We start from the raw sequence: 25,075 nt of genomic DNA, 5'->3' as shown, positions 1-25,075 counted from the left end.
GTGGTTTTAAGTGTTTGAACAAACAGAGCAGGGGTAATTAAATACTTGATTTACTTGAGTCATGCTGAAAAAAAAGCCCATTTCAATCATTCAAAGATTCTCATGGAGGACACATTGATTTAGCATCTTAAATTTATTTATTTTCATAAATTTATCATTGGATGTCAGTATAAGAGTATTAAATTAGAATACCCTAGTCGTCCTGCTCATGTCAGTTGATTGCTTGCTGAGCTCCAGCCGTTTAGTTACTGTTGCATTCTCACACAGTACATATTAAGTTTACAGAGTTAACAATGGTAGATTTAGCACTCACACGTCTTGATCAAACCAAACTAGCTAACCGTAGTTAGTTACTTAAGCTAATGTTAGCTTCATGACATAGTTAAAAACACCATTTCCAGCTGACATATTAATGTTTCCAGCTGACATGAAGGAACAAATGACAAATAACAAAATTAGCTTTTTTTTTATCGCTTAACTTCATCCAAACTGCAGTAAACAGAAAAAAAAACTAAATCAAATCAATAAATAAAAATCTGTGGATTAGGCTGTTTCAGTATCTTCTGTCTCTTCATGTAATCCCAGACTGACTTCATGATGTTGAGATCAGGGCTCTGTGTGGGCCAGACCATCTGCTGCAGAACTCCTGATTGTCACTGAAGATAGTCCTTTATGACTCTGGCCGTATGTTTTGCGTCGTTGTCATGCTGCAGAATGAATTTGGGACCAATCAGACACCACCCTGATGATGTTGCGTTATGGATAAGAATCTAAACATCTGAAGTGTCTAAAACTGTATATGATATCATACTAGACTGAGTCTAGGGCTGCATGTCCCAGCCAAAAGGTCAGCTTCTTTACCAGTAGATAAATGTACTGAAATAACAAAACACTATTGTTCTTGTATTGCTGTCTAGATTTAGTTAGGCCTTGTATTTTGAGTTAGATGAGAAATGCGTGGTCAGACGGTTAGTCCACTCTAACATAACCATGTCTGGATTAGGGATGTCACGATACCAGAAATTTAGTTGTCGATACCAATACCAGTGAAGTTCCACGATTCTCAATACCTATTTTGATACCACAGTACAAAAAAGACAAAAAAACAATGAAGTCCATGTACTTTCTCTTACAATCCTTTATTGAAAAATATGAATAAAAAACAAAAAACAAAGAACAGTGGCATCTTGCCTTCAAGAATTTAAAATAAACAGTACTGTGCAAAAATATAAACAATCAACTTTTTATTGCAAAGCTTTTCAGCTATAATGCCCTGAGACAAAGAAATGTGGAAATAATAGATATAATAAAATGAAACAACTATTGACATAGCAAAAAAGAACAGTGGCATGTAGCCTTCAAGTACTAAAGTAAACAATACTGTGCTAAAATAAACAGTCAGTCAACTTTTTATTGCAGAGCATTTTAATACTCTGAGACATAAAAATATGGACAAATAATAGATATAATAATAATAATAATAATAATAATAATAATAATAATAATAATAGTAAACAACTTTTGACACTGCAAAAAATAACAGTGGCATGTAGCCTATAAGTATTTAAAGTAAACAATACTTTGCTAAAATATAAGCATAAACTTTTTATTGCACAGCGTGGAAAGTGTGAAGGCAGAATTTACAAATGGGCTTTTGCGGGTTTATAATCAACCCCTCATCAACCGCCTCGAGAGCAAAATATTTCCATACACGACTCCTCTGGCTTTTTCTTTCTTTCTAGCCGAAGTGCTGCAGGTGGACCAAGTTGTGTGCCTGAACTTGTCGCCATCTTCCATTTGTTATTGCGGCTAGACTGCAGCCTAGTAGTGGACGTTCCTCATCCTCCCTTTGGCAGAGGCAGAGCATGTGCCGGAGAAACTGTGCTTAAATGTGTTCCGAGTCACTCAGATGTTGCCAATGATGCAGTCGTTGTTGTTAATGTTCTTTTACACATGTTTTTGGTAGATTACCGTCACTTTTGAGGTAAGGAACATTTGCACCATGAGATAAGTTGCTCATACAGTTAATGACATCCTGCTTGTGCGCAATGAGACCTAATGTGCCAGCGGGCATGATGAGCACTCATTCAACTGCCTCCCTAAATAGGATGTCAATCTTATGTTACTTTCCTAAGAGTGACTATCAATCTCTTCACGTGTCGGTACTTTTCGGTGCCTTCGATACCACGAAAAAACGATTACTTTCCCGTTTTTTGCCATGTGGCATCGACTTGGTGCCGAAGTATCGGTTCTGGTGACAACCCTAGTCTGGATGATAATTACGTACTTGACTAACATGAGTGAAGACATATTAGATTTATTCTTAGTTAATTTAAAACAGTATGATTCACTTTTATTGTTAAAATAGCAAAAGAAAAGGACTAAACAGTGTGTTTGGCAAACATAATGCTATCTTGGTAAATAAGTTTGGCTGGTTGGAGGAGGTCTTAACTGAATATTCAATTCCTTAACTACACCTTTCATCAAAGAGAAACATGCATTTTTGTAATTCAATTTCAAATGGGCTTCATTGGCTCTAAATGATTATACAATTGTTGATTGTTGATGTGGTCAACAAACAATTAACAGTTCCATTCTTAAAGCAGTTACCACAGAACCAGAAGGAAATACATTGAATGGTTTTATTTAGAGAGCCATTGAGGTGATGTGCAGAAAACTGTGTGTGTGTGTGTGTGTGTGTGTGTGTGTGTGTTTGTGTGCTGGGATGAGCTGGTCTTTCTGGTTGAACCAACTGTGTAACTGCAGAGCTAACTTGAGAAAAGAAAGTTCAGCTGTTTTAAACATTTATTTTGAGGTGAGGGGGTCTGTCAGCAGCAAGAAAAGCAAACATATCTATCTTAGCAAAGCACCAAATTGGATAGGACCATGCCAAGTTTGTCTGGGGCAGCGTGCCAAGAGAGAGCAGAGGCAGGGCCTTAGGACTGTAGCAATAAAAATAAAAGATGACAATGATAGAAAACATGGCTTAATATAAACATTCAAATGAAATTTTTGAGTGAGGTGAGAGAGAATGCAGGAAGAGAAAAGACTGGTGCACTGTATACCAAAAAAAAAACAAGACAAGTGTAAAAGCTCAACATAGATAGGCTGTCTTTTTTATGTTTTTAAACAAGAAAATGTAAAACCTCTAAAAGCCTCCATTTGGGATAGTGCATTACCAGGCTACTTTATGTTTGTTATACTCTATATACCTCTGTGTGGTCTCCGTGCTCCCATTTCCTTCTCCTTCACTCTCATCTCTATCCCTTTCACACACACACACACACACACACACACACGCACAAGTATTTTGGGAAGATGTCCAGCTGCCGTGGTGAGAGTGACTAATGACCCCTTTCACAGCACAAACACCACATAATCAGAGATGCTGAGGATCTGTGTCTGCCCGCTGTCCTGTCTGAGTAATTACGCCAGGGACTCAATTAATCTACTACCCAACAATCAACCCAGCTGTACATACTTGTTGCCCACTGCAGTGCCCCAGTGTTTTGGTTCACAGATGAGTGTGTTACATTTTTTGTCTGTACTGTTTTATTATGCAGAGCAATCACATCTCAAATTGAAATGAGAATAGTAAAACCTTTGATTTTGAAATTCAATTTTAAAACAACTTTATAGCAACTTTTGACCCAAAGCCATGTCACATTTGCTACTGAACACACATCAAATGACACTCAGAACCCATCAACTTTCAAGAACAACTCTATTCTTGAAAGTGTAAAATCTTCACTTTGGCCCTAGGCCAAATATTCAAATTGACTATTGCAAACACTTTGATAGTGTAGTGTTTAGCTAACTCCAAACCAGTACAGTTAATCCAACACAGAACATTTTGCTTTGGTTCAGAGACTGGTCAGGTGAATAGACGTTCTTAGAGAAATGGTCTTAAATGGATTTGGCCTAAGATTGTACTTGGGAGGTTTGTTTTGTGCTTTAGAAGAAGATTCACGATGGACACTTTGGCCTTTTTTGGCACTTTTTGATGAGGCAGTAAAATTTTGCAGAGAATGAAAGCAAATAAAAGTGTGTTGTGGAAATATAGTATCTTACCTCAGCAATATTACCCAGAGTGAATTTATTTTCTCATCACATTTATGTTAATTTGTTGCTTATTATTTATTATTTGATTATAGCAATTTATAACTTGTAGATTTTAGTTTTCCTCCTTCTGTGTGATTTCATTCCTCCGGTTCAATGACTCAGAGAGGAGTACAAATGCACAATAGAGCTCTGTATTAGTGCCGTCCACAAATCTACTGTTGTGTTTGACAGCAGTGAAATAAAAGTTATTTGAATATATATTAAGCCAGTGACTCAACTGCTGCCCTCAGCTGCCCTCCCTAAGATTCAGTACATTAAGTAAAAAACATCCCATAAGTGTAAATGATTTCTATTTACTCATTTATTTCATTTATTTAAAATGACAAAACATTGTGAGCAGTTTATTCTTGACATTTGGAAACAGCATATGTAAAAAAAAATGATTCATTTACCAACTGTTGGAGCTTTCAACTATAGGGCTAGGACTAATGATTGTTTTCATTATGGATTTTCTTACATTCTTTTGTCAACAAATTGTTTGATAGTCCAGAATATCAAAATTATTCCCATCGCACTTTCCTAAAGCCCAAGGTGATGTCTTCAGAAGACATGTTTTATCCTGCCAGCAGTCCAGCTGTTGAGTATATTATGTTGACAAGTTTATTTTTAAATGGTAAAATGTCTGTCTCACAATTCTTACATCACATATATGCTAAAGTATCCATGTCAAATATGTTTATGTTTATGCAAAAAAGGAGTCATCAGATTTCTTAAGCTGTACTGTGCCGATATTAGTAACAGCCTCCGAAATTCATTAAGCATCAGGCCAAGTACTCCTATAGTTTGACTTTGTATTATTTTTTGTTATTTTTAGCGTGGCACCCTGGGTAATGTACATGTACAACACTTTAATACATTTACTACATTTCTGTTAGTGTAGTGTGGTCCAAATAAGTAAGTAAAATAAGTAAATAAATTTAAAAATGTAATAAAACCTGCCATTACAGAGTTAGTCATTCTATAAATGTAGTGATTTATTCATTATCCAAAAAGAATAAAGAACTGTAAATATTAATTGGTACATTTAATGAACAGTTTGTTCAGTAATAGTTTTGTTGGATAATGAGCTCTCATTAGCTGGCTTCTCATTTGATCCAGATTCCCTTCCACATTCTGTCTGCAGAAGGTTATGTTAGCACGTTGTTATTTAGTGGTGTTGTTTGCAGTGGCGTTGTGTGTATAAGAAAGACTCCATCGCTGTACCCGTCACAGTTCAGACGTGTTCTTAGAGAAGTAGCACACCAGCATACCAAATGAATTGCAATTAGTGAAATCATCACCTCTCCTTAGAGTTTATTTTTGAGACACAGGTATCATTCAGTTAAATTCATTAAATACTGAGTGTAAGAGTGGCCACTTTCTAGGACTATGAATCGATTTGTAGTATAATTCAGAGTTTTGGCTTTAAACAAGCAAACAACACAGCAAACCCCTATTATTTTTTTTTTAGGAATCTTAAATCTTTCATAGTCCATCAGATTGATTACAACTCTGGTTACAATTGGCTTGGTATTTAGATTGTTCCCAGATGTGATTAATCTACATTGCTATACTTTTTATGAAGAATTTTTTTTCGGCAGCCAAATGGTAATCCAATGGCCCTTTCCCCATGCTTTCCAATATGCAGATTGCCTTGGCCTGGACAGCACTGTCTGTACACGAGTCTCATCCAGTACAGGAAATTATGCTACCACACTTGCCTGGGGAGAGTGATTAAGAGGGCATATGAGTTCAGAGTATGGAGTGGTAGCTCATTTAGTCTGTAGTGATTTAAAAGTTGTACAAAAGATCAATATTCAGATGATGTGTTTCTTCTAAGGTGCTGCTAAAATGCTTTCCCCTCTAACAATATCAAAGAATTAATTGTTTTATATCTGTGTAGTCTAGCACTTGAAGTCATTCAACATTGACATGGACATTTTGCTGGGAAATTAAGCAATGAGTATAATATTACAAGAGAACAAACGTATACCAAAAAAAAAACAAGCAAATAAACAACAAAAACAAACAAAACTTTACAAAAACCCAGTTTGGAAAAAAAAAATTCCAGGACAGTAACAAGAGAGCAGCCACAACACCCGTCAACACGCTGTCATTCTGATCCATGAGTACTCAGTAGTTATTACAACATTACTACATGACTACTCAGTAGTCATGGGTCGCACCACACCCATCTTCAAACTCCCCTTGGTCTCAACGACACATCTGTAAATTTTTGTGACTGCAGCTTGTACGGTTGTGACGCTATCGCGGTGACAAACTTCTCTCCACAGACAGATTAGTCAAAACTGCTTCTGTGGTAGTTTCTGCTACAGTAGGTGTTTCCTGGTTACATTTTGCCATGATGACACACATACACGGAGACTCACATGATTAAAACAATACCAGCCCCACTCTCATAGCTGGTAAATATTATTAATACTGACAGGAACATCAAGGATCAGATAGGTTCCTTAAATAAATAAAAACGACAGACAGTGTCTTCACTGCTGCAGATTTCCAACAGGTTACTTCAGTCTCAGAAAAAAATTTACTTTCTCATTACCTGCTGCACATTTTTTGTTAGAACATCACAAATTATGAGTCATGTTTTCTTTTTCGTTATAGAGTGCCACTGGTCAGTAGGTGTCACTGATTGTTACCGTTCAAACATGGCTCTTAGGTCAGAGTTGTGCTGTTTCAGAAGAGGTCCAGAGATTGCACAACAAAAATCTCTTGGCAATATGATATGTAATGCAAATGTTCAAGACTGCCCAGGGCATAGTAAAATATTTCCGGTGCTTGTACCCCAGTAAATTATCCCCTTGTGACTTGCTGTCAGTCTCCTCAGCAGACTTTTTAAGCTAGCAGTGGTACTTTTATTGCTGTGGGTTTCCTGTCTGCTTGAATTTGTTTTTCTTTACCTATTTTAGCTGTTAATGAAAAGATGCCTGTTTGCAACACCAAAACTTTTTTTTCCTCTGGAATATACATGTTCATATTTTAAGTTAGTTAAAAGAAAGTAGCCCTGAGGTGTCTGAAGGATAACATACAGTACATATTTTGCAGGGTCATAAAAGTACCTACATTTATCTTACTACTAAGTAAAAAAATTCTGAATGTATAAAAAAGTCCTATCAATAGTAGATTTTTAAACCTATAATCTAAAGTATTTGTTTAAAAGACAAAAAAACCCATAAAAAACACTTATGATACTTGATTAATGACACATAGTGTATACTGGTACTCTTTACACACTCTCGTTTTGTGAGCTTGCATGTTATTTTCTCTCACTACAGTGGGCGTCTTTACTGACAAAAACCTTCAACATTGATGCATTCTACAACAGTATAATGCTGAAAAGGAGAGCGTTTGACACAGGAATAGAAAAACAAGTAGAGCTGATGTGTGCAATGTTTCTTTTTTTTAAAGCCATTACTAAAAGTTCATAGGATGTCGCATCAGTCCTTATTTTGCTATCACAGATGTAATGAAGTCTGATTTGTTGGAATGCTTTAAGTGGATGTCTCAACTCAAAATGGAGAAAAGTAAGAGGTTATTTTTTTATAGCATTTTTATTGAATCAGGTCCCATTTGATTTGCAACAGAATTGATTGTGTCAGTAATATCTAAATCAAAATGGCCCACAAGGCCCCTGTAATGAGCTTCTGCGCAGAAGGGGTGAGGGTAAACTTTAGGACACAGATTTGGTTGTTTGAGCCTTTGTTTTGGAGAGCAGATTGCGTATTGTTGAAAGGTGCAGATTGGATGGTGGCAGGTGAAGAGGTGAACAGTGGCATTATTAACGACTTCAGAGCACTGGGTGCTGCTTTGGCTCGCGCCAGCTGGTGAACAGAATTAGTTGGAGGTCTCTCAAAACCATTACCCACTGTGCTCGGTTGTTACTGCACACCCTGGGAAAGCCCTCTTTACCCGGAGGACCAGCTTTCTGACAAGACCTTGGGTGAGCTGGGTGTCGTCATTCCATTCCATGTTATTATGCTTGATGGGTGTTGTTTCAGTGCAGGGGGAGTATCAAACCACCCCACCAAGACATGTGGAAGTGGCTCAAGGTCTGCAGCAGTATCTGAACGCTTGAAATCATTCAACGGTAACAAGGACATTTTGCAGGGAAAATTCAGCTAAGAGTATGACAATACTAGCAAGTGGATAAACAACAATAATAAAAAAATGCACCAAAAAAACACCCATAAAAACCAAGACTGGAAAAGACGAGCTGGATCACACCAGCCGTCTTGATTCAATTGCATGTTGTTATGCAGGGAAAATCAAACCACCCCACACAAAGACATGTATAAGTGGTTCAAGGTCTGCAGCAGCAGGGGGAGATCTGTCCTGAGGGAGAAGGTGTTTGTCTGTCTGAAGAGCCCTTCCAGATGGTGACTCTGAATGTACCACAATTACAGCTCCTCCCAGAAGCACCAAGCTAGTGTAGGTTTCTGGCATCCTCAGCACCCAGGGGGGTCAATGAGCACCACTCATTGGCTGGAGGCAGCTGTAAAAATAATTAAGGCTATCCCACCACGTGTAGAAATGTAGGCCTATTTCAGGTTTCATAACTAAGTCTGAAAACTCAGGGAGAGCCTGATCAAGATAGGTCTGTTTTTATTTAATGCACGCTATTTATTTAATATGATTCTTGTATATAACAGGTAAGGAAACACTGTCTTTTGACCCCAGTGACCCCAGTCTGTTTTGATTAAAGAACTTGTGACATTTAACATGTAACTTTGACTGACAACTGAACATTTAGCCCACTTCATAGAAAAATAAAACGAGACACATTGTGTATCACCATTCAGACCCAAAATACTGAGACGTGATTTTTACGACGTAGCTACCGTGGCCTTCTTACTAAATGCAATCAGCACAGCATATCCCTTTATTTCATATAAGCTTTACATGACAGACACATAAATTGCTGCACCCTAAGTACATTCTAACAATTGTTCTCACACAAAGTTTAAACTCTTGTATCATCTTATGACTGCAAAATTTACTCATTTACACACCACTTTCTTCCTTTCCTGTGAATTCCTATTTTCTATTAGACTACTTGTTTGTTTTATTTTGTAGTAGCATGCTTTGGACAAGACTGTACCTTGTACTAATTTCTACTTCCTGTTATTAGTACAGTTGAGTGAAATTATAATTCTCTCTCTGTATTTATGATTTCTGTATTCACTCATGACAGGAAATCATGAGTCAGATGTGCATTAAACTAATCAGCTGAGTGAAAAGGGAGGGAAAAGAAAGAATCAATGTTGTCCTAGAAAATGAGATTTGTTCTGAAAGCTTGGGAGAGTTGGGCTTAACCCAAATCATGAATCACTGGTTAATTAAGCTCTCAGTGAATGAATTTATTTGCACAAAAATAAGTCATTTCCTCCACTGAGATGAAGATGGCCAGATGAAAAAGCAATCTTAATGTATTTCTTTGCAGTTTGAATTTGCATGCCAGGCCCTAAATTGGTATTCATTTCAGATCTATATGAGAAACTAAAACCGACTGCAGTCCTGCACTTTTGTCACAGTGTAATTAGTGAATAATTTCCATTCCTCTGAAAATTGCACCTTAAAATGACATCATGTATGCCCAAGTGAAGGTTTATTATTCCAAAACATGAGTTGGGTGTTCTTGGAATTCAAATGCATTAATTTATTTTATTTAGAAAATGTTATGTAAGGCTGCTTTTAAAAAGGTGTCCTTAACTTGAAGGTCTTTATTTGGTCATCTGCTGAAGTTTGACTTGTACAATCTTTTATAGTAACAATAAGTTCTTGTTTTTTTTGTACTTCACTTGTAGAAAAGTGAGGAGAATAGTACCCCCATTTATACAATTTAAAAAATAAAAATATTTGCCATGGTGGAAAATGATGTTTATTTATTTAACTAGTGAAACATTCATAGTAGATATTATAATATCTCAATGGAAATGGAAGTATTCAAGTATTCAGCAATACTGTATTTGCCCTTTATTATAGCAGTTCTGTTTTGTGCTGGGAGTCCTTGTTCTGTGGAGCTGTGGATGTGTGGGTGAGGTTGCTTACTATCAGCTGGCCTCGGGCTGATGAAGTTCCAGTTCAGTGTCTGTTGTTGTTTTAATCGAGTGGTAACTTTAGCCCTACAAACATTTAACAAACCAAAATTGCTTAATAAAAGAATTGAGAATAACATTTACAAACAAAAGTGACCCATTCTAGGTAAATTGAGAGAGGCCTTGGTTGTTCAAGGAATAGTCTGATAGTAAGATGTCGAGCCAAACACAAAATATTTTCATCTGATAATGCAGTTGAATCCCTACGGGCTTATCATGAACAGCCCTCACAGGTTGCAAAGTGATGATCCAAAGATGGGTATAGCCCTGTGAACAAGGCAACTATAGACAGCCCCTCAGATTAAATCTCAAAATCTTATTTATAGAAAAAAAAGAAAAAAAAGAAAATGGGTAAAAGACAGAGCAGATAAGAAATGTGAGGAGGGCCTGCCTCTCTGCCCTGTCTGTGTGCTACATATTACAACAGTCCTGCAATTCTGTAAGAGAATAGACAAGTAATCAAAACTGTAAAACTACAAATGGACAGAACTGACATTGAAACTGTGGTGGATGATTATTATTCTGACGGATCAGAACACATCTAGACCAGGGATGGACGGTTATGGGTGAAATCACACAGTGTCAAAATATTTTTCAATTCTGTTTCCAACATGACCAACACTGAAATACTGCCAGAAATGTCTCATATAACCAAATATTGTCTTAATGTGCTTCTTCACGCTGAACTATGTTGCTCTTACATTGCATGTGTCCTGTGTCCTGTATTGTCCTGGACTCCTTTTTTGCCAGCTTTGTTGTGCCCTCTGTCTAATGTTAGCTCTTTCTGTCCTGTCCTATAGCACATTCTTATTACCCTGATAAGGACACATTTCATAATTTCCCTGAGATGAGACTAATCCATAGATTGATTATCCAAAAAAAAGAAATGAGAACACTATAAAGGAAACACCAAATTTTATTATAAGTTTAGAAGCTTTTTCGAAGCAAATTTAATTTGATTGCCTCTGTGATTCAAATAAATAAAAATGAAACCCACCTGAGCAAGTTTGACAAAGGAATTTCATAAAATATTTTAATTGGTATCTTTCCAAATATGCAATGGGAAAGCTGACATGATAACAAAATTTCTTATTAGTAGAAGACACACATTGTATATTACACACTCTAATTATTCTGAAAGATGTTTTTAATTAAAAGAATACTTTTTGACATTCTACCGCACAAAAGTAATGTCCAGATTATCAACAGTATTATTAATATTTTCAAATTCATATGAAAATGTTGCTGCTTAGTTTTTAGAGGTTTAATGGTGATGTGTCTGGTGAAATTTTCCATTTTGTTTTTGTATTTATTATTTTAATTAAAAGCGCAAAAACAACTGTATTGATCCCATTAGTACTGTCTGTGTAGCTAAAGCCTGATATAATTATATTCTCCCATTCACCTCCTTCGTTGTCCAAAAACACATAAATAAGCCATGTCATTCCCCTCGATGATATGTTCCTTCATCAGGATGAACATGGGCATTGTATATAATACTCAAAAGTGTCCATCAAAACATGGCTGAAAATAGTTTGAGTCTACACAATTAACTCCCTCTTATATACATGCTGTTTCAGATGGAAAGCATTGAATTTGATTTTCATGCAAATACATTACTAATGAGGTCAGGATGACATTGTGCACTACAGACGGGATGACACAAACGATTTAAGCCCTATGGTGGAAACAAGTGAATATTACTAAAATCGTGTGCAACAAAACCAGGCAGCTATTTAACTAAATGTGCTGTAACACAAAATGAGCACCATGGTAAGTCCTGCACAACTACATTCTTGTTAAACCACCAGATTTTTGCATGAGTGAAACAATACCCATCTGCTCATCAGGTGGTCAGATTCATGAAGGTGCCTTTTCTAATCAGCACCAGCCCACAGTGGCTTCTCCAAAGACACTGAAGGCAATTAGTTTAAAAAGCGTTACTTGACATTTAACTCTGCACCCACCCCTCCTCCCTTTCCATGAGCCAGTGAATTGCTGACATTTGAAGCAGACTCAGGTGGCTGAAGACTGTAATTTTACTCAGGCTGAGCTTGCATTAGGGGCCCAGATCTAGGTGCCAACTCATGCTACACTTTCTACTGAGCAAGTGATGTGAGGGGCCAGAGGTCAGACTGGCTTCACACAGAGTCCGAACGCAATTACTGGGTGGAGCTGAGGAATTAAAAGCCCAACCGTTAAAATAAATGAGACAAAGCACTTACACTTTAAGGGTGCACAACCCTACATGCATGGCTCTTTTCTCTGGGTGGGGGTAGGCAGGCTTGCCATGCTGTGTGGTTATGATATGCATTTCAGTTACACCCTTGCAGTTGGGGATAACCACTCTGACCTGCAAGATTATGTTCCCGTCTGGAAATTGAGCCAAATTGTGTTGGTTTCCACCCTCAACTGAGTTCTGTTGTCAATATAAAATCTTTCAATGCATAATATGTGGCGATCCAGGAAACTAAGAGACATATGTATGACACACTAATCAAAGTTTTCAACCCATGTTTGGTTTCCTTACTACACATTAATACTAAGCAGGTTTTGAGTATTATCTTCACATTAGAAATGTGTCAAACTCCCCAATGCAATGCACAAAGGAAATCGAGGAGCTATTCACAGCTGCAAGATAATAAATTGTGGGTGGTGGTGAGACATGTATGTACGAATGAATGAATGAAACATTTTGATGTCTTTGTGAAATTCAATTGGCAGTGACATTTGAAAGTCACAGTTTGATTGACGTTTGACGTTACATTTATTGTTTTATTTCCTGTTAGGATGAAAAGGTAAAGAATATAGATTTTTCTTTTTTTTTTTTTTGCTTTGTCTTAAGTGTGCTTTCTCTGTCTCTCTCTCTTACTGTCTTTCTTTAGTCTGGAAAGCTGAATTGAACTGGGAAGTTAGTTCAGTGTCAGCTGCGACGCCACATTATTGTGTTTGTATGAAAAGGGTCATAATTACATGATGATATTAGTTTCATAGATGCATGGTTTGGTTTTTGCTTAAACAATTTTCTCAAATGATTGGTAAAGAATTTAAAGTCCTTGGGATTGGGATTTTCTTTTGATATAAATCTAATTTGAAATTAATTTCCTATTACAATTTTTCATTACCCATTTACTTTATGTAGTCACTCTTTTGTTGAAATACATTTGCATTGTGTAATGTTACATCAGATAGTACTCAAAATAAAATAATAATAATGATAAAATGTGTGTGTGTGTGTGTGTGTGTGGGCACACATTCTCCCCAGACTGGGGGTATCAAAGTGAATATCATATCAGTTTAGGAATTACACATAATTATACATCAAATTCGATTCACATTTACAGCTAAAGTTAGTTACATAACATGTCTTCCATAGAGTGAACCTTGGACAAATGGACAAATACCAGGAATTCAAAAGTGAATTCAACATCAGAGAAGTTCAGCCACACATTGGAAATAACTATTTACCAAATCGATCTGTCTTTTTAACCATCTCTGTAGACCCACAAGTGACTCTTCATGGAATCATAAACACCATTTTTCTGTTGTATTGTACTGTTTTTGCGAAAAGATTCATCAAGATTAAGAGAAAACTCTACCACATAATTGTCTAAGCACAGCACCAGTAATAAAAGTCATGCTTCAGTGTCTTCAAACGGACTTTGTTTCAGTTCTGATCATTAGGAAGTCTGTGATTAACAGAGGTCAAGAGCAAAACTGTGACCTTTCTCTGTGAAGTTTCCTCTTCCAAACTTTGGTGAAGATGAAATGGCACTAACTCTTCTACAGCTAATTATCAAATGTAGACAATCATCCATTACTTCCAAAAACTCAGAGATAAAAGTTTTATTCTTGAATGTTGTGATGAAGTTGTGACTAATTACCTTTTTAGTTGATACTATTTGTTAATGTGAGAATGCATATCAGCGCATGTTAGGTATTATTTATACAAAAAAAATGATGCACATGCATTCTTGACCTTGGAAACAGTGGTTTGTCTGCAGCAGGGTGAGCTATGCCAGGACAGCTCTTAACTTGGTGCTTACTTTTTCATAAATATTAAATTTATTCTGGAAACAGGTAAAGTAAACAAAAACTCTCACCCAGCCGCAGCCCTCTATGACCTTGGCTGTTTTTCTTTCTTTTACTTTCAGGCTCACAGACCTATAATCCTGATATTTGTCCACTTTTCACTTTGGGCGATTCAGTTTTAAACCTCAAACTTTATTCCACAACTGTGATTAAAACATCTGCTTGCATGAGTCATAGGTTTTGTTTACTCTTGTTCATGATTTTTTTTATGTAGGTTTAATGTAATGCATCCATAAAATGCTACAGGAATGTGCAGTGATAGTAGTTCATTTTGAATTAGGCAAGAAGTTATACTTGTTAAATATACTTGACTTATTTATTGTAAACATTAGTTACAACCACCTCGTGCAGAAATCCATAACAGATCAAAATATGATTCAATACAGTGGAAGTGGTCTCAGACTTTTGGACCCCACTGTAAATGAACAAATTGTGCAAAAAATAGTTAAAGAACTGCACCATTTCTAATTAAGTATTAGCATTCTGTGTTTGAGTCACACAGTTTGTCAATTTTGTGCGTCCTCATTATCTTGGAAACAAAAGTAAGAACACAATGTACAGCTGATAGGAATAATATTTTTGTTTTATATTTAGTCAAACACCAAAGTATGAAGCTATATGCAAAGTTCAGGGATTATTAAAGTGTCTGCAATTCATCTTGAGGAAATTAATGTCTGTACCAGATTTCATGGCAATCCATCCAGTAGTTATTGAGACCTTTCATTCAAAACCACAAATGTCAACCCCACAGTGGCACTAGAGGAAAAGTCACGGAATCACCAAAGTCACCGGGTGTCATCCTCTGTGGACCATGAATGTCTGTACAAAATTTCGTGGCCAACTGTTAAGATGTTTACACATTTCACTCTGGACCAACTGAACAATAGATTGGCATATCCAAAACATATTCAAAGTAGCATCACATTTTCTGAAGAAAAAAAAAAACTTTGCTTTGCAGATTAATTGTATATGAATGTAATTTTTAGAAGACACGGTTACTATCTTTCTGTTTAATAGTATCAGTCAGCATGTTTTCAAACACCCAGGCTTTCATGTCATTGGAGAGTGAAGGCTAATTACAGCCTCTCCTCCATGATGTGCTCTGCTGTGATTTTACAGAGAGCATCTGATTGTCTGACCTGCAAAGTATGCAGAGAGCCAGGAGATAGCAATGCATTGTCTCCTATAATTAGTGGTTCTTTTGCATGTTAAAGTGAACAGAGATCCCAGTTGGCCAGGAGACAGCCAATTAACTTTCTCCTCTTCTTTTTGTTACGGCGTACTCTGCTTCTGAGGGAATAATTTACCACCTCTTTCTCCTGATATAAAGACGGTCAAGAGTGTCTAACACTATCATTTACCCGCTACATTTCATTCTTTTTTGTGCCCTGTCGTTTCAAATCATACGCAAAAAGCAACCTTTGTGTTCTGTTTGATGAGCAGGCAATCAAAATTGTTATGGCGATTCCAGATTTTTGTAGTCTCTTGGGTCAGCATATAAACACTATATTAAAAAAAAAAAAAAAAAAAAAAAAAAAAAAAATGTGTCAGTAAAGAACTGAAAGCTTTCTTACAATGGCATCATATGTACATGTGTGTGGTATATGCATATATAATAGAACAAACAATGAATAACAAACCATGGCCCTTAAACATCCAACCAGAGTAAATTGAATGTCATTAAGCAGCAAAATACTCAGGGCTACTGCTATTTGAAAGAATGTTCAATTAACTGCTTCCAGGAATCCACCAGGCAACAGTAAATGGGGCATCACACCCAAATGATACCTCTAGTGGCCAATCAGCATTCAATATGTCACCTTGATTTGAGAAGTAAATATCTGTTGATGAGATCTGAAATGCTGCAGCTGGCTGGGATTCATTACTTTGCCAAAATCCGATCAGTGACGTCTCAGTCAGTGCACATAACTCATGTACAAAGGAACTATGTAGGTCTCTCTGCAGTGCAGCAGGGAGATGTATTATTCCCCCTGGTTTTGTGAAAATCTGCAGTAATCATACATAACAAACAAGAGAATAGAGTCATTGTCTCCTAATTTCCTTCTGGCAGAGAAACACAATATTTTGTTCATTTTGCTAAGCAATAATATGTTTATGCATATGTAGAACTCGTATCAAGTTCCTATTTCTCCAACCAACTTTGCAATTTAAATTACAATTATTTCCCATTAACTAAACTCCAGGGCAGTTCTGCTGGTATGCATAGTTGTAAAGAAAGTATGTTTGTATAAAGCATGATCACGAGCATAGTTTTATATCAAGAAAACCTGAAAAAAGTAGTTAATTTTGTCAAGGACTTTTTTTTTATTAGAAAAATGCTGCATAATCTTGCAATTATGGTAATAACCATAAACTGCTGTTAAGGCACATATGAAAAACTTTAATATTTAACTGAATGATATTGTTGTCAACTGTGAATTTTAGCTGCTTCAGTTTAGAGAAGCTTCACAGACTGGTAACAACGCTGAATATTGGGAATCATGGCTCAGAGCTATGATTAGTGTTGTTTTTTGCGGCCTGTTTTAATTTTAGTTTTAGTCTAGTCTTTGTGTCAAGCTGTCATTTTAGTTTTTATTAGTTTTAGTCACGTTCATACTCTTTTTAGTCTAGTCAAGTTTTAGTCGACTAAAAGTCTGAGCATTTTAGTCTTATTTTAGTCAGAATCATCCATGACTATTTTAGTCTAGTTTTAGTCAATGAAAATTCAATTTTAGTCTCTTTCTAGTAATGCAATTCTATTTAACCCAGTATAGTATAAGTACATAGTAGTATAGACAAAACCAAAATTTTCTTTTAGCCAAACCCACAACACATTCTGTTTTTTTTCACCTCTATGTAATGAAAGTGTGTCCAAATGTCTTTTCGTCTTTTTCTTCCAAAGAAGAACCCCGACTGGCTGCCGGCCATCGGTCCTTTTCTCTGTCGTGTTATGTTTCTGAAATTGTCGTTCAACCGCAGCTGCAACTTCTAAATGCCGCCCGCGAGTGGGGATTGAGGCAGTGATGTCACATGCGTCGGCGCAGTGCAACCTGATGAAGTGACACACAGGAAACAGAAATACTGCAAAATAATGATAACTCGACTAAACAAGTTGAAATGACGTTATAACATTTCGTCTCGTCTCGTTTTAGTCAACGAAAATGAAGTTTGTGAAATGAAGAGTTTTTATTTTGTAAACCACATTTAGTCTCGTTTTTATTCGTCAACAATATTGCATTATATATTTAATTATAGTTATCGTCACATGACCAGCATTTACGTTGCGTCTCGTCTCGTTTTCGTCACGTGATAAAGGTTCGTTGACGAAGATATTTAGTCATAATTTTCGTTGACGAAAGCAACACTAGCTATGATGAGCCTAAAAGATTCTGACTATTGTTCACTATCGACCAGCTCAGTCGTGGTATTCACACTTCTCCATGATTAACTCCCTACCTGTTTGAAACTTGTGTGGTGTGGTCTCCCTTATCATTTACATGCTCTGTATGTCTTTTTCAAAGACATAAACACAAACATCAAAATAATACAGAGAAGTGTTTGTTAATGGAGGATAATGGCTTTGACTGAACATAAATAGTGCACACCCAGGCATTTCGTTTTAACCAGACAACAGAGTTTCATTTTGTATTTTGGCAAGCTCACAGATCTTACATTAATTAGTTGCAGCTGACTAAACTTGCCGACGGCAGTTGTCTTTGAAGGTGGAGAAATTTGATGGTCACCAATAACACTTTCAGTAAACTGGTTTTACATCGTGCTAAGTTATTGTTAATAATTCATTTTAAATCAGGGCTCATGGGTTTTGAAAATTGCAAGTTTTCTCCAATATTAAAACAATTGATTGTTGCCCTTGAAGAGCTACAATGTTAGTATTCTAGCAACTATATTTAATCTTATTGTAATTCAATACTCACTTATAAATTTGAGTTCTCAGAACGATACATACACATACAAATTAGCTATACGGTTTTATGAATTAAACAGTGAATCACTACATCAGATCAAATATCTCCAGGTGCTTGAATTTTGAAACTTTTTCATCATAAGTAGCCTTGCTTATCAAGAGCATCCACAGTGCCCTTTGACCAGTCTGTCTGCTTGGCTGGATCTATTTCCTTTCTAAGGTTGTGTAATGTCTGTTGGCCTTTTTCACCCAGAGACAGTTTTTTTTGCTTTTGTTTTCTTGTTTGTTATTTTCATTACAATAGGGAGGGAGAGAGATGCAGCTACATGTAACTGACTTTGGTGCCCAACATCCTTTTTCAGAGGGTTTTTCTTCTGTGTTTGTGGCTAGAATATTTTATGGTTTTAGTAACATGCTGCATTTTGCCCTTTAGATAGTTGAGATGTTTTTTTTAGGGATAAAGCCCACCTGTTTTTTTTCCCCACTTCTCTGAAGTACCTTATCCTTGCATTTCCTGCACCCCCGTCAGCAATTTTCATTCACAAACGAAAGCTTAGTGGACGTGAGGTCTTGTGTTATCAGCAACTCATGTTTTATCTGTTTCAGAGATGAAATATCTGTCGGCGATGGTATTTTCTTGTCTGCTGCTATGTGAGCATTTAATTGATATGGACATATGCATGGTCGTTCAGACAGGTCTTATATCTTACTTTGTATTCACACATTTCTTAATACTCTTTTGTTGTCACTAATAAATTCCACAGCTTATCACCCTTCACTGTCTGGAATAATTATGCAATGTATGTTTTCTGTATGGACTCTGACCCAGTATTTAACAACAGATACATACATACAGAGAATAATTTCCTCACTAAACATTCCTTCTGCACACCTTTAGTCAAACTCAAGGGGTTACTCTCACAATGACTGTCGACTTAATTTTTTTAACCATTGAATGTATTGACATTGACACAGGCATCACACAATTTTTCACAGTAGAGGGAATTTCGAACTGTTACCACCAATGTTACGACAGTCCCCTGAGGTAGTTGACACTGCTAAATTACCTTGCTCCATTCAGTCTCCTGATCACAACTAACAATAAGCACAGCACTGCCAATTGACTTGGTGTGGCACATCAAGCCAAAGTGTAACAACCATGCAAGTGTTGAAAATACACAGATTGCTTTAGTTGTATTAATCAGTAAACAGCGTTTTTGGCCCATGCTTCTAGCCTCATGTTTAGTACTTGCCAGCAGGTGCAAAACCTGACTGTTAGCAGCACAGCAAGGCAAACGCTCTAAAAAGATCTGTGTGCTGCTTTATATGTGATTGAGTTTATTTAAGTCCCCCTGTTATTTGATTGATTGGCAAATTATTTTAGAAAAAGAAACATTTAAAATGATCATTGTTGCCATGGTAGCTAGTGCCTGGTTATGTCTGCTTATTAAAATGCACAGAAAAGCTCATTTGAAAAGATAAATGCAACTTTTTGTACTCAATAGATGCCATGACTTATTCCCACGCACTGTGTGATACAAGTTGGATACAGAGGTGAAGAAAAAAGGAAGGTTTGTACTTGAAATGCTAAATATGAATCATTTGAATAAGCTATGCAATAAAACCTTTGCTCTGCCCTTGGAGGAAGGATCTCCGCTCAATCTATGTGCTCCTTTCGGGCTCATGGTATATGTAACTGTCATTTTGCATTGTAATTATAGCGGCGTCCCTCTAAGCCAATAATGTACTCTAATCTTAGTGATGATGCCAGCTAGGGCACATCCTGGCTCTGTGTTTACCTCACTGTTTAGCATCTCAAGGTGACAAATTATTGAGTTCAGTCTCAATCCTTGCTGACTAATAACTTACAGTTATAGCAACCTGCCTACACCCATCTGTGTGTTTCTGTAAATGTCTCTCTCTCAAACACACACACACACACACACACACACACACACACACACACACACACACACACACACACACACACACACACACACACCACTACAGCTCCCTTGTTAATAGTTTGCAATTCTCATAAGCATTTTTCCTCATCACACCCTGCTCCATCTATTTACTGTTTTCCTATCATAGTCTGACAACCACAAGCTGTTATGAGAACCTTGTTATCTTCTTACATAGTTAAGTTTATGAATCTGGTAAATTATTTAGGTCTTTTGTACATTTTTTTTTTTACATTTTAGGAAACATTTTTATGTCTATAGTTTTACAAGTATAGTTTGAGATTTATATTTGTAGTCAAACTCTGCATAAAAGGGTTGGTTCACCAAAATAAAAAAACAAAACAAAAAGAAGAACCTCACTTTTCCAAAAACAATTTATTGACTGGTTACTCCAGTCTGGCTGCATCTAATTGTTTTTTTTCATTATTTGATTGGTTATTTCTTTTGATTATTAATCTTTTGTTCTGTAATATTTTTGAAAATAGTGAGGTTTTATCAGAGATCAAAGTGACATGCTCAAATTTCTTATTTTGTCCCACTGAATTCCAAAATCCAAAGATATTTAATTTACAATGATATAAAACAGAAAGAAAAACCTTGAGCTTTAGAATCTGCACTTTAGAATCAGAGATCTTTTTTTTTATTTTTCATTTTACATTTTTGTTTTAAAAGGGCCTAAATGACAAATTAATAATCCAGGTGAGCTGACCTCTCAAGCTGTTTTTGTAAGTGCATTTTGTAATACAAAAACAATCACGGTTGTTTTAAACATTACATATATATGCAGCACTTCTACTCCATTCATTTTCTATGACTTTATTTGTTTTTGAGTTCAGCATAATTGCCTGAAAATTGTTTGCCAATATTATTACCAGTACTGCAATTATTAATGTACTAATCACTGTTATGTACGTTAATGTAGCAAACAAACACATTCTTGTGGGTCACCTGTTGAAGTCCTGCATAATGATTTAGATATTGTATGTTTAATTTCAGTAATGAACTCTTTCAGGCTTAAACAAATACGCAAAGCTTTTGGGTAAAAAGCTCTTCACCCAAATTAATGTTGATAAGACAGAGAGCAATTTCACCTTTGTGCCCAGTATTTAAATTACCACAGACGAGGCTAATGCTTTAGCATAGCGACTTTGCTCAGTGGAGAATACATGCTAGCTTTGCCTCAGCTCTAAGAACCACAGTGCACTAAATATAGAACACACTGTTGAAATCGGTGCTGAAATTGCTTTCAATGCAGAACCACTTCCTGGTTTGAAAAATGTCACTGCACAAGTGAGTGTAGGATTTGGAGGGGAACATAGAAATAAATGTTTGTAGAGAAAGATATTTTGAAACTCAATAGTTTGTTTTGTGTTTCACAGGAGAACAAACTAGACTAATATGTAAAAAAATATATATGATAAATCACACACATACAGGTTTATAGTTTTTTTTTTTGCAGTGGGTCACTGCGGGGACTGTGGATATAGTTAGTCTATTAGTTTACTCCATTGAAGTGACTATTGGGCTGCAGTCTATAGTTCCAGCTGTGTGCGTGCGTGCGTGTGTGTGTCTGTCTGTGTCTGTGTCTGTGTGCGTGTGTGTGTCTGTGTGTATGTGGAGGGGTCTTGTGCCTGAAGTCCTCACATCAGCATTCACCTACAAAGTGCTTATGTGGCAGAAAGAGTGCTGTGAGCGAGCCTCCAGAGTGACAGGGGGTGAATTAGAGAGTGATTAGAGGTGAATTCTAATTCACACCCCCATGTGTCTGCCTGTCATTTGTAGGACAGGGCATTTGCAAACTAACGAGAGGAGTGTCAGACAGGTTGCAGCATAGACGCACAGCTTGACAATGGCAGTCCTGCAGCCGGGCACACAGGCACATGGTTGCAACGTGTCGTGGCTGGTAGGGAGTAGTAATTTTTCAAACCGGCTATATGACTTTTTTTCTGCTTTGTGTGAAAGACTGCGGGAGAGCTGAGTAACAGTCAAGACTGAAAAAGAAATACTGAAGTAAAGACCATTGTCTTCCAGACAGTGTTTGACCTTTGTCACCATGCCACCAGGCATTACGCAAACAGTTGCATACAAATAAAACTCTGTCACCAGTCTGACGATTCATCTCACATTTTGCATATTAATTAATTTCAATCAAACAGAGGGACATATAGCGGACTACATGCTTAATTTCTATCATCATATCTAGAAAAAGTGTATGTGTGTGTGTGTATATATATATATATATCTGTAATATATGTGTGTATAAATGTATGTATCAGACAACATCATAAGAATGAGGTATGTTAATCGTATTTGTTGTATGTTAATTTTCTTCTTGGCAAAAAGTTACTAGTCTGACAGGCATTGTGAGCCATTCAGCTGAAGCCCAACGACTCAATATCTGTCACTGCTTTGCAAGAACATAATTGATGGACATGTTTGTTTACATGTCAATTTTTCAATATTATTAATGACAACCATTGATGCATGTCTTTGGCTCGAAGAGCTTGGCAACACAACGACATTACTGAGTAAGTGTTTGAGCAGATGAAGCCCAATTTAAAAGGTATTTCTTTGCCTTCCTATGTTTGATGGATCCTACTCTCCCATCTAAAAACATAACACAACTAGAAGTAGCTTTATTATTTAGCTTGCAAGTGTTTACAAGCCTGAACTATTCCAAATAGGGTCAAGCACTTTCCATAGTTTTCTCTCAAGTCCTCCAAGAAGGTCTATAGAGCTCATGCAGAACTCTGCCCCCAAAGTTTGAACTGGAGCAAGGACAAGTCTTTTACCGGCTTCCAGTTGGTTTTGGGATAGTTTGAAAGATCTACTGCCTGACCAATATTACTGGCCGATTTCATCTTATCACAGACTTACTCGTGTTGGAATATACCATTTAATCTATGTGTATGTTGTATGTATGCTGTATAGTAATTATGTGAGCTGACAAGAAAATACAACACTTAAATGCCAAAAACGTGGTAGTTGACATATTTGTCAAAGGTAACTTTTCAATTGCTAAATGCCCAGTATAGTACATGGTCACAGTTCTTTAGTGACCAAATTTCAGTGATTGTTAATAAATATTCATGTTATGTTTCATCATTGTCAGATTTGTTAACTCTTGTAAAATCCAGTATCTGTCAGGCTCTGGTAAGATTCTAGTGCTTGTTTAAAAGCCTGTTTAAGGACTAAAATGTAACTATATAGTTAATGTTTCAGTTCCAAAGAACCTTGAAAACTCACTACTCACTGAAGCAGCTGTGTAGTTTTATACCCAAACTCTGCAGTCTTTCTCTGCAGCACAGCAGCATCAACTAAGGCTTTTAAGCTTCTGCTCACCTCTAGAGGTTTGCTTTTACTTTGAATCTGTTATCAGATCTCCATAGGAACCTCTCCCCCATCTATATAAAGGTATATGCGTTTTATTTTGTAACAAATGTTTAGATTGATCTACTTTCTAAGTTGTTTAAAGTTGTTTTTCCCTCGGTTTATTATCACTGTTGTTGTTGTCACTGTCTTTGCAAATTATTATCCTCAGAGTTTGAAATGAGGAAATTTAAGATTTTTAAGACAGTAACTCACAATGATGATATTTCATTTCACTGAGTTTTTTCATCAGCCATTTGATTAGGCAGCATCAGTAGCTTTGTGTTACATCATGATGCTGCTCAGTTTTTGTTTCTTATTTTTAAACAAACCAGTAACAGTAGCGGTGATTAAAAATTGTGATCCAGCAAAAACAGCAGTATTAAAAAGTGTCTATGAAAAAATCTTCTACCTTTTTAGATGTAATACATGTCCGACGTTTAATGCAGTGAGTATTTTTGGCACACTTCACACCGTGCACTAATGATTTCGTGCAACGTATCATTGTTTGTCCAGACTCTGACAATGTGGGATTTGTACTTTTGAAATATCCGGACAATGTGAGTATTAAATTAAACTCCTCACAGGGTTGTCATCTACACCATCTCTCTCCTGTCACCCTTCAGGTCTCCAGAGAGTGATGTGTGGTGAGAGGCAGCGAGGACGTTCAGACTGAGATGGTGTTCATAAAAAAGGTAAAATATGAGAGCATTAAAACACTGCACTTAATCTGTCCATTCAAATTAGCTCCATTAATCATAATTAATTCGCTACATTATATTTCCCTACTTAATTACATGTGCTACAAAGTAATAATTGCCTTGAAGGATGCATATTGTGATCCATCATCCCTCCAGAGTGGTGCTGAATTTTCTCTGGTAATTAACAAAGGTGTGCTCGTCTGGGAGGTGTTGACAAGCATAGACGTGACGATGAAATTAAAAGATCCTTTTAAAAGACCTTTTCCTGAATAATTGGAAGTGTGACGTTTATTAAAACAGGAATACTTTCCATGGAGGTTGACTAATTACCTATAGGAAGTAGGCAAAGGGCTTTCCTTTTGTTGTAAGCATTAATGCAGTGTGTTATATTGTGATTTTCAGAACACTGATAGAGATTAAATGGATGTAGGAATATATTAGTGACATATCCTTCATGCATTTGCAACAGGATATGTCTATTTTCAGAGGATAAGACTGTGAGGTTGGCACATTTTGCTCAGTGATATTGGTTGGAATGTAAACAGGACAATATTGCTCTGTGGCACCACAGGAGAGGATTGATAGGTGGGAAATGAAGTATTCAGCAGCACTGTTGACAATATAATCGCTTTTTTGCCAGAGTTTACAGTGAACACATGGAGCGAATGGGGGATATGGAGAGAGAGGAGAACTCTCAGGGATCAAAGTAAATCTAAAGTAATGATTTGCAAGCAGGGGACTCATTTGTTTTCAAATTAAAATTGTTGCTGTGATACCTAGTGTGTGTTGGTTAGGGGTGAACAA

General features: G+C 36.6%; 1 long non-coding RNA gene across 1 annotated transcript in view; it reads left to right on the top strand.

Annotated features, from left to right (window-relative positions):
• LOC130166580 (uncharacterized) overlaps positions 1-24,264 on the top strand; it is an 87,746-nt gene extending 63,482 nt beyond the window's left edge. Inside the window, exon 3 of the long non-coding RNA XR_008827164.1 lies at positions 24,197-24,264. This is a non-coding gene — a long non-coding RNA (uncharacterized LOC130166580). The remainder of the gene's footprint in view (positions 1-24,196) is intronic.
• Positions 24,265-25,075: the final 811 nt, after the last annotated feature.

The sequence above is a fragment of the Seriola aureovittata genome, chromosome 3, assembly GCF_021018895.1.
Source record: "Seriola aureovittata isolate HTS-2021-v1 ecotype China chromosome 3, ASM2101889v1, whole genome shotgun sequence".
Lineage (NCBI taxonomy): Eukaryota > Metazoa > Chordata > Actinopteri > Carangiformes > Carangidae > Seriola > Seriola aureovittata.
This window is presented reverse-complemented; position numbering and strand designations above follow the sequence as displayed.